General features: G+C 51.3%; 2 non-coding genes across 2 annotated transcripts; both read left to right on the forward strand.

The window, feature by feature from the left end:
* The first annotated feature begins 5,205 nt into the window (after positions 1-5,205).
* LOC142253885 (5S ribosomal RNA) lies at positions 5,206-5,324 on the forward strand. The gene has a single exon (XR_012726915.1). It is a non-coding gene; the product is annotated as a 5S ribosomal RNA (ribosomal RNA).
* Positions 5,325-7,567: 2,243 nt separating this feature from the next.
* Positions 7,568-7,686, forward strand: LOC142254001 (5S ribosomal RNA). The gene has a single exon (XR_012727026.1). It is a non-coding gene; the product is annotated as a 5S ribosomal RNA (ribosomal RNA).
* The last annotated feature ends 7,243 nt before the right edge of the window (positions 7,687-14,929 follow it).

The following is a 14,929-nucleotide window of genomic DNA, read 5'->3' on the forward strand; positions in this document are numbered from 1 at the left end:
ATCGGCCTGGGCTTGAGCCATATTGTCGTGTACCAGTTGCGTCAAGGCCTGCATTTTGTCCCGGAAGCGCATGACATACTCGATAACCGACACTCCAGGGGTGGCCAAATCCCCTTCCCAAGCCTCTTTCACCAGAGCCAGGGGGCCCCGCACACGTCGCCCGTACAGGAGCTCAAACGGTGAGAATCCTGTTGAGGCCTGTGGAACCTCCCGGTAAGCAAATAACAGGTGTGGGAGATACCGCTCCCAGTCACGCCCATGGGAGTCGACCAACATCTTAAGCATCTGCTTTAAGGTGCCATTGAACCGCTCGCACAGGCCATTAGTCTGTGGATGGTACGGGCTGGCCACCAGATGTCGCACCTGGACTTGCTTACAGAGGGCCTCCATCAGCTGGGACATGAATTGGGTCCCCCGGTCAGTGAGCATTTCCTGGGGAAAACCCACTCGGGAGAAAATCTCCAGCAATGCGGTGGCCACCTTGTCAGCCCGAATGGACGACAAGGCCACTGCTTCTGGGTACCGGGTGGCATAGTCAACTACCGTCAGTATGAAGCGTTTCCCGGAGCTGCTGGGGATGGCCAGCGGGCCGACCAGATCCACAGCCACCCTCCTGAAAGGCTCATCGATGATTGGCAGAGATACCAGTGGGGCTTTGGGGTGTGGCCCCGCCTTCCCCACTCTCTGACAGGTTTCACACGAACGGCAGTAGGCAGCCACATCGGCCCCCATTTTTGGCCAGTAGAAATGCTGGTTTAACCTGGCCTTGGTCTTAGCGATCCCTAGGTGTCCGGCCATCGGAATCTCATGTGCGATCCGCAACAACTCCGTCCGGAACGGATAGGGTACCACCAACTGTCGGTCCCTGGGCCACGCCTCCGGTGAACCCTGCTGGACCGTGGCCCGGTACAGCCGTCCTTGGTCCCAGACCACTCGCTCCGGGTCCGAGTCCGAGGGAGGCTGTGCCGCCTGCTCCTTTAGAGCTTTCAGGCTGTCGTCAGCTTCTAACGCTGCCTGAAACCCCTGACCAGATGTGGCCAGAATCGACGAGACTGTCACATCTTCGGTCAGTACCCCGGGACCTGTGTCCTGGCCTCCACCTGACTCGGCTGCCACTTGGTCAGAAGGGGAAGAGCTATCGGACCTCCGGGAGGCCCCTTGGCTTCCAGCACTCCCACTGCGGGTGACAGCGGCCACAGCCGCTGCGACCGTGGGTCGTGCCTGCTCCTCCTCCGTTCCTGACCAAGTCGCCGGTTCAGGCAGACCTACCTGGCTTCCTGACACCCCGGTTGTGGGGGAACCCTGCACCGAGATCTTACCTGGGAGCACTTCCGCTCCTGGACCGGCCCCAATCTCACCTGCCTGTTCCCCCCCTGCAGCAACAGAACCCCGCTGTGAAATCTCTGGGGACCCCACATTTGCTGTGGTAGCCCCCACCCCACACACTGGTCCTCCCCCTGCAGCACCCTGCTCTCTGCTTATCCCTGCAGAGGGCAACAGATCCCAGCTCACAGGCTGATTACTTGTAGAGGCATTGTCACACCTTTCTCTGACCCCCTCCCCTGTCACAGCTGCAGCTGTGTGTGTGTCTATGGTGTCTGTGCAAGCAGAAATATCAGAGTTCACTCCCTCCTCCCTTACATCATTCATAGATAACACATTAACATTGTCCGGAGGCACGTCAGCACTGGCTGAAGGTTCAGCCTTTGGGGCGGGGCCAAACTGGGAGGTTATTTGCCCCAAATCTGTCCCAAGTAGCACGTTTGCGGGGATCCGATCAGTTACCCCCACCTCCCTCACCCCTCGCCCTGCGCCCCAGTCCACATAAATGTCAGCAACAGGCAGCGCCGGGTCAATGCCTCCAATCCCGGAGACAGCGAGGGTTTTTCCAGGGATCAAGTCTTGGGGGGACACCATCTCAGGCCGCACCAGAGTCACCTCCGAGGCGCTGTCTCGCAGTCCTATGGTCACAGACTGGCCGACGGTGACAGGTTGGAAGCTGTCCAGGGACCTACCACCACCCCCACCCACACAATACACCTTGGGCGGCCCTTGGGACGGGGACGGAGCCGGGGCCTTGGGACGCTGAGGGCACATGGCCTTGAAGTGTCCAGGTAGGTTGCACTGGTGGCACCGTCTTGGCTCTGCCACGGGCCTGGAGAGGGGAGTTGAGGGGGACACCCCCTGCAGTCTAGGGGCAGGTGGGGCAGTCGCAGAGTTCATCTTACCCCCTCTCCAGGTGCTGCTGGTGGCTGCTCTCCTGGCTTCAGGAGCCCGATTGTTGGTGTAGTCATCTGCCAGGGCAGCTGTAGCCGTGGATCCCTTTGGCTTCTGGTCTCGGATGAACTGGCGGAGATCCTCAGGGCAGTTCCACAAGAGTTGCTCCGTGATGAACAAGTCCAGGATCTCCGGTCCGGTGGAAAGCTGCAGGCCTTGGGTCCAGTGGTCGGCAGCTCGGGCAAGTGCCCGCCGGTGGTCAGCCCAGGAGTCCTTTGGTCCCTTCTGTAGGCTCCGGAACTTCTTGCGGTAGGACTCTGGAGTGAGGTTGTACTGTTGGATCAGGGCCCGCTTGATGGTGTCGTAGCCCTGATCCGCCTCAGCAGGCAAGTCCCCAAGGATATCCAGGGCCTTACCCCTTAAACGGGGGGTCAGGTATTTGGCCCACTGGTCCTTGTTCAGATGATGCTGCAAGCAAGTCCGTTCAAAAGCAGTCAAGAAAGAGTCCAAGTCTCCATCCTTCTCCAGCACTGGGAAGTCCTCAACACGGACCTTTGGAAGTTTGGTGTCTGGAAGGTCACGGGTGGCTGATGAGGGCCGGAGCTGAGCTAGCTGCAGCTGGTAGTTACGCTCTGCCTGGCGCTCTTCACGCGCTGCTTGCCGCTCACGCTCGGCCATGAGTTCCTTGTAGCCCTCCCGGTCTCCAGCCTGGCGTAGGGCCATAGCCATTTGAAGAAGGCTATCCGAGCCTCCCAGGCTCGGTGGAATGGCACGTGGTGATCTGCGGCCCGCTGCGGAGCCTGGTGATTCACTGTCCATTGCAGAGCGGAGGGCTGGCATCTGGCTCGTTGAGGACCCTTGGGCGAGCTGCTCCTCATCTTGTCCAGCAGTGCCCGGTTGTGCAATGTCCTCTGCAGAGCTGTTTTCTGGCGTCGAGCTCCTGGAGGACTCGTGGACAACCTCCTCATCGTCTCTGGCCTTAGCATCGGCCATTCCTTTGGCTTTGCTCCTGGTGCTCTCAGCCATTCTTGCAGACTTTTGGTCACTGACACAGAACTGACACCTGATGCCTCCACACACCTTACAGTATCTGCACTCTGACACTCTAGTGTTGAGCTAGTCTGAAGACCCCAGCAGCCACAGCTGCTGCAGGCAGTCTTTAGTGTCTGGGAGTATGGGTCTCACACTCACACACACTATTATCTCGATCCCACCGCTTGCCACCAATATGTCACAAACCACCGGGGGGGTCACTCAGAAATCCCCCGCGCTGGCTACCAGTACGTCACAATCGGGGGGTAACAAGTGGGGGTCACCCCTACTTTATACCTCCCGACCGACAGACAGAGCACGTGACGCGCTCTCTAGCGCCCCTCTTATAGTCAGGCCAATTATGGAATTGCCCGACAATAAGCAAGGAGGCCGCTATACTACTTATGCCGATTATGGAAGGGTCCCCGGTGAGAGTAAGGTATATATTCCCCCGACCTCCGCGGGCGGAATATATAATATCTTCCCGAATCTCACTGGCCTCCCCACAATAATCCTTGGCACAACTCGCTGCCACCAACCGCTTTACGGTAACTATTAGCCGAACACACAGACGTGGGATTCAAGATCGAGATAACAGAACAGCTCAAGATTAATTATATACTTTAATCAGCCTAAAGCACACTAGAAACTACAATATATACAATAGGGAATCTACAGAATATACATATGTCAGAGTACAGTTACAGATAAAGCATGGGTTACAAACAGGTATACAATTACATCAGTTACCTTGTGTGTCTGGCCACAGGGGGGCGCTGTAGACCAGGTTTCCAGGAACTCCCTCACAGGTCTTTCCCAACCAGGCCCCCGAGCAGAAGAACACTGGAAAATGGCCGAAGTAGGGTTATCAACCTGGGCAAATCCAGGTCCCCTCCTACCTTAGTGACCTCACAGGGAGCACTGCTCCACCCCTGGCTGGAGTTATGGACAAATTCACAACATGGAATATGGGCCATAACTTTGCCTGGGAGCGTCGTAGGCGGACGCCAATGCTCTCATTGTGACAGTTATGAATTTAGCTACAGAACGAGGGGACTCATGACCTGTCTACGAGTTCCCATATGGCTGATATCACGCCTTGGGTATTTCCCAAGCTCCCCCTTCCATAAAAAAGGTGTGCCAGCATCGTCCGCCTGCGCAAACACCATTTTTATGGTTGCCATATTTATCGGAGATATGGCTTGCGAGATATGAACCATTTTTTACTGGAGTCGTTCTGTCTGGCTACTTCCAAGCCTTGCTAATGAGATACAACTCTGGTTACAGGGTGACGGCAGGGAGTCATCCTGGGTCCATTGTCCTCACATCATCTCATCTCCATATCAGAGGAGATGGCTGTTGGAGGTGTAAGTGGGATGTGACACCTTCACAGATGCTGGACATTTGAGCACAAGAAGGGAGGGGGGCACTGCCAGGGAGTGATGAGAGCAATTATGACTTCTAGTCATAATTCCTCTTCATATCCCAGGATTTACCTCACACAAGTCATGTGTAGTACAGGAGTCATCACATGACCCTGTGCTACCATGACAACTATCGGAAGTCACGTGATCGCGTCACGTGACTTCCGGTATCGGGCGGTAAGTAAAAGTTTACCGCGATTGCGCTTATAATGGCGCTGTCACGTATTGACAGCGCCATTTAAGGGGTTAATCGGCACGAGCAGATAACGATTCTGCTCGTGCCTAGCAGGCACACATCTCAGCTGTGAAAATCAGCTGAGATGTGTGCCGATCGCGGCATGCTGCTGCCGGCAGACCGCAGGCAGTAACATTATGACATTTAGGATGTAATTTTACTGCCTGCGGTCGTTAAGGGAGCCAGCAAAAAAGTGAAGGAAAAACAAAGCACAAAAGGACCTCTTGCTGAGCACTGAAAGGCCAGCCGGCAGCCAGACTGCAAAGTAGAAGAGCAGCAAGTGAGAGGCTTGTCTCTGCCTACGGCCACACCACCCTGAACACGCCCGATCTCGTCTGATCTCGGAAGCTAAGCAGGGTCGGGCCTGGTTAGTACTTGGATGGGAGACCGCCTGGGAATACCAGGTGCTGTAGGCTTTTGCTTTTCCTTCCTTCCACCAGCAGGGGTCACTCTCCTCTATGCCTTTTTTCCATTCCCTTTCACAACTGCACGCATATCTTTTTTCTTTTTCTTTGCTTTCTTTCTTGCTCTACTTCATCCTTGTAAAATGCCAGCATCCTTCTCATCACCGGGGGCCTCCAGCCTTGTTGCTTATTTATTTTATAATGCTAGGCTTCATTTCAACAGTACCAGCGTCCCCTGCGGGGCTGGAGGCAGCCACCGGTAACCTGCAGGCCAGTTTACAGCCCAGCGCAAGCCAAACACCTTTGCAGGTGTACCGCCCCGCGGTGTTGGCTGCGACTGACGAGCCGCTCGGGTCCGTGCTCGTACTGCGGGTGGTGGCTCCAGCCTCTCAAGGACCCGGGGTCACGTCGCTCTGCAAGGGGTAGTGGCGGTGCACGCAGGGGGTTTGGGTGGTTGTTTGGTGGATATAGCAAAGTTCGTGATGCCACCCACGGGTTGTGGTGATTGTATGGTGGACACCACCGCTGCCGTTGACTAGGCCTCCCGGGGACGTTGTTATGCAGGTTGGTGTTAACCCCTCCGTGGGCAGGGGCGATGGTCCCGGGGGCCCGCGGAAAGGTGAGGGCCGGGGTGCAGGGCGCAGGGTCGCGGTGCAGCGCAGTGCGGTGCCTGACGGCACTAGTGTACTCACTCTGACACAAGATAACGGAGTCTCTGGTAAACCAAATGGTAGAATGGACGGGGCCCACAGCCGGCTGCGGTGTTCTCCCTGGACACGCTGGTGATGGCTGTCGTTTCCCTGCACCTATGTTATGTAGTTTTTGACTCCCGTGCCTGGACACCGGTGGTCCGCTCCCCGGCGTGTAAGTGTCGTAGGAGCCCGTTTGCCCGCAGGCGCTGGCCCTTTGGATCTCTTGCCTTTGGCGGTGGCATTTATCTGGTTTGGTTGGGCTGTTGCCTTCAATCGGGACTTGGGTGGGAATGAACCCCTGAGGTCCAGACCGCAATCAGTAAAATTCAACTATCAGGGCGGCTTCTAGTCTAGTCGGGGTCTGAGTACCCTGCCTAGTGCTTGGCTCCAATCGGCTCCCCGGTTCGGTACCGGCGGGCCACCGCCCGACCCCAGTCCTACGGTTCCACCGACCGTTCACCAACTCCTGCAGACGGCCACCACCGTCTGCTGACCTTGCTGGAGGTGCCTGGGCTCCGACCCAGACACCTAAACAGTCCGTGGCAGGCCTGGTCCCAGGTCTGCCCTTGACTTTCCTTCCTCACTCCTCCTCCACTGCACTAACTCAACTGTGTTTTTCCCGCCTCCAGGTCTGTGAACTCCTCGGTGGGCGGGGCCAACTGCCTGGCTCCGCCCCACCTGGTGTGGACATCAGACCCTGGAGGGAGGCAACAAGGGTTTTTGTTTGACTGTTGTCACATGTCCGGGGAAGGGGTGTGTGTGGTGTTGTGTCTGTGACTACCTGGCTACTCCAGGGTGTCACACAAGCAACACGACCGCCCTCAAAAGCAGCTCACAGTCACTCACAACCAACTCACCCTCTTCCTTTGTTCGCTCCCGGACGTCTTGCTCCACCCCAAGATGCCGGTCCAGCCGGTTTGCTCTTTCTGATTAACAGTTTAGCCTGCACGAGACCCTGCGTCCAGCCAATTTTAGTGACACTTGGTGCTCAGGGCGCTGCTGCGGCGGGTTTTTCACTGCTCAACAAACAGCGGTTGTAGAGGCGGCCCAGCCTTCGCATCGGCCCTTCGGAGCCCACCCCCGCACGGCCAGAGTTCTCGGAAATAATAAGACAGGAGAGTCTGAGGCATGGTGGCGGAGAGGTTGCAGGGGCAAATAGGGGTCTGGCCACGTGTGAGCATGCGTGTGTGCGTGCGTGCTCGCTTATATGTGTGCGTGTGCCCTTCCTAGGTGTGGCGCGCTGCAAACAGTTAAAGGAATCCCCGGATGCAGGCTATTAGACAGAAACAAAGCGCGCCTTACTCACCCTACCCGGGTCCACCGGCGGGTCTCGCCGCTGCTCGCGGTCAGCGGCTGCGGCGAGGACGTCACGTGGACAGCGCGGCTGTCAGTCAGTGAGCTCGGCGGGTCTGAGCGGGGCGGTTGGTCTACAGCCCCTTTAAGGGAGCCAGCAAAAAAGTGAAGGAAAAACAAAGCACAAAAGGGCCTCTTGCTGAGCAGTGGAAAGGCCAGCCGGCAGCCAGACTGCAAAGAAGAAGAGCAGCAAGTGAGAGGCTTGTCTCTGCCTACGGCCACACCACCCTGAACACGCCCGATCTCGTCTGATCTCGGAAGCTAAGCAGGGTCGGGCCTGGTTAGTACTTGGATGGGAGACCGCCTGGGAATACCAGGTGCTGTAGGCTTTTGCTTTTTCCTTCCTTCCACCAGCAGGGGTCACTCTCCTCTATGCCTTTTTTCCATTTCCTTTCACAACTGCACGCGTCTCTTTTTTCTTTTTCTTTGCTTTCTTTCTTGCGCTACTTCATCCTTGCAAAATGCCAGCATCCTTCTCATCACCGGGGGCCTCCAGCCTTGTTGCTTATTTATTTTATAATGCTAGGCTTCATTTCAACAGTACCAGCGTCCCCTGCGGGGCTGGAGGCAGCCACCGGTAACCTGCAGGCCAGTTTACAGCCCAGCGCAAGCCAAACACCTTTGCAGGCAACACGACCCCCCTCAAAAGCAGCTCCCAGTCACTCGCAACCAACTCACCCTCTTCCTTCGTTCGCTTCCGGACGTCTCGCTCCGCCTCAAGATGCCGGTCCAGCCGGCTTGCTCTTTTTTTTTTTTTTTTAACTATATTTTTATTCAAATTTTTCAATAACATAACACTGGCATAAGCGAATTCAGCATTGTAAATTCAACATTACATTGTCATATTTGATCATCCCAAATTCCATACCAATTTTTAAAATCAATAACCGTAACATGGCAAGATAAAGCAAAGGAAAGCAGCGACCCCTTAACCCATCATTCTTATCATTCCCCCCATTGAACCCTTGTGAACATGGTAATGACATATAATAAAGAAGTCCCACTCAAATCGGTTATTTCCCCCTCTCCTTTTAGTCACCTTTCGGCATTTCCTCCCCCACCTCCAAGCCATCCAATGTATCCTTCAATTTTTCAGTATGATACCAGACTGTGTCTTTGAAAGGTGACATAATCCTGACTATCTCCTCCCGAGTACAATAGGCCAGTATGAATTTCTTCCATTTGTTAAAGTGCTGTCGTATTCTATCCGCCCTCCTTTCTGCATCCAATCCTTCTATTTCAAGAAGATGCATGAGCTGACCCAAGATCTCTTCAATCGCGGGGACCCTAGACTCCAACCAATTTTTTAGTATCGCTCTCTTGGCTGCCAGAAGTATCACATGTATAAGTCTGGGTGGGTTAGTCATCTTCCCTTTGGTATCGTTCCCCTCCTCCCAATGGTGAAAAATAGCGAACCCAGGTGAGAGCCGAACTTCAAGACCCCACACCTTTTGTATACAACTTTTGATCTGTGACCATAATGGACTCAAATGGGGGCAGGACCACAACCCGTGAAGGAGATCAGTTCCACTACTCTTACACTTAGGGCAATACGTAATCCTGTCTGGCTTTGTTGCTGATGGAGGGAGATTAAAACCATAAATTGCCTTGTGCATAATTCTAAATTGGGTTTCTCGCCAATTCTCATTTAAAATTGATTTACGAAGAGCATTCCACCCTCCCCTAATTTTTACCCCCATAGACGGGTCCTCAAATTGTTTCTCCCAAGATTTAAATAAACCTTCCGGGTGCTGTCCTATTAATAGATCACGCATGGCTCCATAAAGAAAAGAGATAGATGATGAAGTTATTGAGTTCTTTACCAGACAATCAAAAGAGTTAAATACTACCTCCTGGGTCACATCATGCAACTGAGTCATAATACTATATCTCACTTGGTCATATTGGATTACTTGGTTAGGCCCCAGGCCATACTGCGCTATAATTTCATCTCTACTCAACCATCTAGGTTCTGAGGTGTGCAAGAGATGAGCAACAGTCCTTATACCCCGCACCTTCCACTCTTCAAACAGCTTATTGCTTGTCCCCTGCACAAACTCTGGATTCCCCCATATAGGCAAGTATTTGGATATTTTATGGGGAAGTTTGTAGTTTTTCCTCAACGCCTTCCACGCTGCAATCGTGTCTTTAAATAAGGAAGAGTGCTTGATTTTCACTGGGAGATTAGCCTGCCTAGTATGAAGCAATGCCACCAGATCCCAAGGTTGTGCATAGTCTCTCTCAAGCTCCAACGCTGAATAATGCCTAGAGCCTTTAATCCAATCCAGTATATATCTAGTCAAACAGGCTATATTGTAACCCCGAATGTTCGGCAAACTCAGACCTCCATGAACCTTAGATGCCATCAGCTTCTTAAGCCCTATACGAGGGCGTTTCCCCCTCCAAATGAAGTGTGAAAAAGCTCTATTTAGCTGGACAATATCTTTATGCTTGAGAAGCAGGGGAAGTGTTTGAAGATGATACATTAATTTTGATATCGACATCATCTTAATTAGGTGGACTCTACCAATTATGTTCAATGGAAGGTCGTGCCATCTTTTAAGATCTTGCTCTATTTGGCTCAGAAGGGGTGGATAGTTTAGACTATAAAGGGTTGCCGGAACCTTACCTATTTTAACTCCCAGGTATGTGATATATGACTTAGCCACTGTAATTCCTTCAAAAGGGTTCTGCTCCCGTGTTTGAACATTTGTCCCTCCCAGGTATAGGAGCTCGCACTTTGACGCATTAATCTTGAAGCCTGAATACGCTCCAAACTCTCGCAAAATTTGTAAAATCTCGGGGACCTGCTGAGCTGGATTCGAAAGGAAAAGCAAAATGTCATCTGCAAAAAAAGCTGACTGAATTTGTCTATTATTTACAGAAATACCCTGGAAGGTGCTATGTGTAGATAACAATCGTACCAATGGTTCCAGAGCCAGATTAAAAAGTAATGGGGAAAGGGGGCAACCCTGTCTGGTTCCTTTCAGTAACGGAAAAGGGGCTGACAGATATCCTGGAATGTAAACTTGAGCCTTCGGATTTGTGTAAATTTCTCTAATGTAGGTATAAAATGACCCCGAAAAACGCATTTCATCTAGAACTCTATAAAGCCATGACCACTCAATATTGTCAAAGGCTTTCTCGGCATCTATTTTAAGCAAAGCGGGAGATTCTCCTTTCAGAGGCCGAAGGTTAACCCTATCCAGGACAAGAAGAACTTTTCTAATATTTAGTGTCCCTGATCTTTTCTGAATGAAACCGGCCTGTGCTGGGGAAATCAGTTGGGGAAGAATTATAGCTAGACGATTCGCCATAATCTTTGACATTATCTTCATATCTAGGTTGATAAGTGATATGGGCCTATACGAACCCGGATCCTTCGGGTCCTTCCCCTGTTTAGGGATCAATTTTATATATGCCTGGTTATTATTTTGGAAAGACGCATTACCGTCTAGTATGCTATTATACAGTTCTAGTAATGTAGGTAAGATCTCTTCCTTTACTGTTTTATAGAATTCTCCCGTAAATCCGTCAGGGCCAGGGGCTTTATAATTATGCATGGAGTTGATTGTCCCCAATACTTCTTCCCCCGTAATTTTAGCATTCAGAAAAGTGCGATGCTCTTCTGTGAGTCGAGGTAGTGTCACTTTAGATAAAAGATTATTATCAGGAAATTTGTCTCCCTTTTCCGACGAATAAAGGTTTCTATAATACGTGCCTAAAGTCTCAATTATTGTCTTAGGGTTTTTGTGTATCTCCCCCTTTTGATTTTTTATTTGCATGGGTCCCTGAGTTATAGTCCTATTTTTCGCTAAGTTGGCCAGTATTTTCCCTGCTTTATTTCCAAAGCGATGTAATGTAGCTTCTTGCATTGACCTAGCCATTTGTTCCCGTTTTTCCGCCCACTGATTAAAAGCTCTTTGGGCTATTACCCATCTATCTCTATGGTCCCTATCAGGATGCTTTTGAAAAGAAGTATATGCTTCCCTCAATTTATGGGAGGTTTCAGTAAATTTAAGATGAGCCTTTTTCTTCAAATAGGAAACATGTGCTATCGTTCTGCCCCGTAATACTGCCTTCGCCGTATCCCATAATAACATAGGTGTGTCTTTATGTTAATAATAATAATAATAATAATAATCTTTATTTCTATAGCGCCAACATATTCCGTAGCGCTTTACAATTCAGGAGGATCATATACAAACAAGTAACAGTTATAGAAATACAATATTTAGAGGGGAAAAAAAAATACAACCCTGCTCGTGAGAGCTTACAATCTACAATGAGATGGGGGGAGAGGCAAGGTTCAAGTGCTTATTTACAATGACAATCCAACCATCTCACGGAAATGGGGCTGGATAATGGTTTCCTGGACCAGTGGGCCCGAGCCTTGAGATGCCTTTGGGTGCCATGGAGTTTGATGTGGAGCTATGTTGTGAGAGGTTGTAGAGGGACTATGTGAATCGAATCTGATTAGGGAGTGTGATAGGCCGCCCTAAAAAGATGCGTCTTTAGGGTGCGTCTGAAGCTGAGTAAGTTGTGATTTGTCCTAACTTCTTGGGGTAGAGCGTTCCAGAGGGTTGGTGCAGCTCGGAAGAAGTCTTGGATCCGGGAGTGGGAGGTTCGAATTAGTGTGGATGTTAGTCGAAAGTCGCTTGCAGAGCGTAGAGAACGGGTGGACTGATAGACAGAGAGGAGGGTGGAGATGTAGGGGGGTGCTGCACTGTGGAGAGCTTTGTGGGTGAGAACAAGCAGTTTGAATTGGATCCTATGATATATGGGCAGCCAGTGCAATGACTGGCACAGAGCAGAGGCATCCGAGTAGCGGTTAGCCAGATAGGTGACCCGGGCTGCTGCATTAAGGATTGACTGTAGAGGAGAGAGTCTAGTTAGGGGGAGACCAATTAATAGAGAGTTACAGTAGTCCAAGCGAGAGTGGATCAGGGCCACGGTGAGGGTTTTTGTCGTTTCCATTGTGAGAAAGGGGCGGATTCTAGAGATGTTCTTGAGGTGCAAGCGGCAGGTGCGGGCAAGAGATTGTATGTGGGAGGTGAAGGAGAGATCAGTGTCAAGTATAACCCCCAGGCAGCGGGCTTGCGGCCTAGGACTTATCGTTGTGCCACACACAGAGAGGGAGATGTCAGGTTGAGGAAAGTTGGAAGATGGAGGGAAAAGAAGAAGTTCAGTTTTGGAAAGGTTAAGTTTCAGATAGAGAGCAGACATGACATTGCAAACTGCAGTCAGGCAGTCACTGGTGTTCTGTAGTACAGCGGGGGTGAGCTCAGGGGAGGAGGTGTATAGCTGTGTGTCATCAGCATAAAGATGGTACTGAAAGCCAAATCTGCTGATGGTCTGACCAATTGGGGCAGTGTAGAGGGAGAAAAGAAGAGGGCCAAGGACTGAGCCTTGAGGGACCCCAACAGTGAGAGGAAGAGGAGAAGATGTGGAGCCAGCAAATGATACACTGAATGAGCGGCCAGAAAGATAGGAAGAGAACCAGGAAAGAACAGTGTCCTTTAGGCCGATAGAGTGGAGCATAGAGAGAAGGAGATGGTGGTCAACAGTGTCAAAGGCAGCAGAAAGGTCAAGAAGAATAAGCAGAGAGTGGTCACCGTTACGTTTTGCTGTCAATAGGTCATTGGTCACTTTGACAAGGGCAGTTTCTGTTGAGTGTAAAGGGCGGAAGCCAGACTGTAAAGGATCTAGAAGAGAGTGAGAGGAGAGGTAGCGGGTGAGGCGAGAGTAGACCAGGCGCTCCAAGAGTTTAGAGATGAAGGAGAGATTGGAGACTGGTCTGTAGTTGCTTGTGCAGGACGGATCAAGAGAAGGTTTTTTTTAATAATGGAGTAATGATAGAGTGTTTGAGGGAGGAGGGGAAGATACCCGAAGAGAGAGAGAGATTGAAGATTTTAGTTAGGTGAGTGGCGACAACCGGAGAGAGGGACTGGAGTAGAGGTGTGGGGAAGGGATCAGTAGGGCAAGTTGTAGGACGAGAGGAGGATAGGAGCCTGGAGACTTCCTCCTCTGTGACTGGGTCAAATGTGGAAAGTGAGCTGGATGGAATATGGGGAGGGATGGGATTCACAGGGCTTGGTGGCTGGGAGCTGATCTCTTGGCGGATGTTTTCTATTTTCTCTGTGAAATACGAGGCCAGGTCATCAGCATGAAGGGCTGTGACAGGGGTCTGTACTTTGGGACTGAGGAGGGAGTGAAAGGTGTCAAAGAGTTTTTTTGGATTGTTGGCAAGTGAGGAAACAAGGTTGGTGAAGTAGGTCTGTTTGGCGAGGTGAAGGGAATAGTTATAGGTCCTTAACATGAACTTGTAGTGGATGAAGTTTTCTGGTGTGCGGGTTTTCCTCCATAGGCGTTCGGCGCTCCTGGAGCATCGCTGGAGAAATCGAGTTTGTGATGTGAGCCAGGGCTGTTTTACTCTGTGTTTGGTCTTTCTGAGGGTGAGGGGCGCTACTTGGTCTAGCGTAGTCCTGAGTGTGTCATTGTAGTGCTTTACAGCCAGATCAGGACAGGAAAGTGAGGATATAGGGGACAGTGATGTGTGTAAAGAGTCTGAAAGTGTCTGAGAATCGATGGCCTGTAGGTTTCTGAATGTGTGATTGGTGGGAGTGTGCTGGGGCGGACGAGGGTTTGTGAGCTTGAAGGAGAGGATGTTGTGGTCAGAGAGGGGAAGAGGTGAGTTGTCAAAGTCAGAGATTGAGCAGAGGCGGATAAAGACCAGGTCAAGGGTGTTACCATCTTCATGTGTCTCAGAGGATGAGAGCTGTGAGAGGCCAAGGGAGGTGGTGAGAGATAGAAGCTGGGATGCAGAAGGGGAGGAGGGGCTGTTCATGGGGATGTTAAAGTCTCCTAGGATCAGGGTTGGTAACTCTGAGGACATGAAGTGTGACAGCCAGGCTGAAAAGTGGTCAAGGAACTGGGTGGGTGAGCCTGGTGGACGGTATATGACAGCTACTCTGAGGGGAAGGGGATGGAAGAGCCTGATGGTGTGAACCTCAAAGGATGGGAATGAGAGTGATGGAGCTGGGGGGATGACCTGGAAGGTGCACTGTGGGGACAGGAGTAAGCCGACTCCACCACCATGTCTGTTTCCAGGTCTTGCTGAATGGGAAAAGTGTAAGCCACCATGAGAGATGGCAGCAGGGGAAGTAGTATCAGAATCCTGAATCCAGGTTTCAGTTAGGCCTAGTAAGTTAAGAGAGTTATTGAGAAAGAGGTTGTGGATGTAAGGAAGCTTGTTACATACGGACCGTGGATTCCATAGAGCACAATTAAAAGAGGGAAGCGAGGGTGTACAGGGAATGTTAATAATATTATCAGGGTTTCTATGGGAGGTGGGGGAGGGGGTAAAGTTAGCCTGGGGTGGACCGGGATTAGGAGAGATATCACCTGAAAGAAGTAGGAGTAGAAGGAGAAAGGTCAGATGGTTTTTGGACTTGTGGCATGGCTTTTTTTGGAAGTCCCTGGAGCTTGATTGAGTCAGATTATTAAGATAGGTGAAAAGAGCCTGGGAGCTGTACATAGGAGAGGGGAGGAGAGAGGGGCTGATGTGGATGA

The sequence above is a fragment of the Anomaloglossus baeobatrachus genome, chromosome 9 (assembly GCF_048569485.1).
Source record: "Anomaloglossus baeobatrachus isolate aAnoBae1 chromosome 9, aAnoBae1.hap1, whole genome shotgun sequence".
Taxonomy (NCBI): domain Eukaryota; kingdom Metazoa; phylum Chordata; class Amphibia; order Anura; family Aromobatidae; genus Anomaloglossus; species Anomaloglossus baeobatrachus.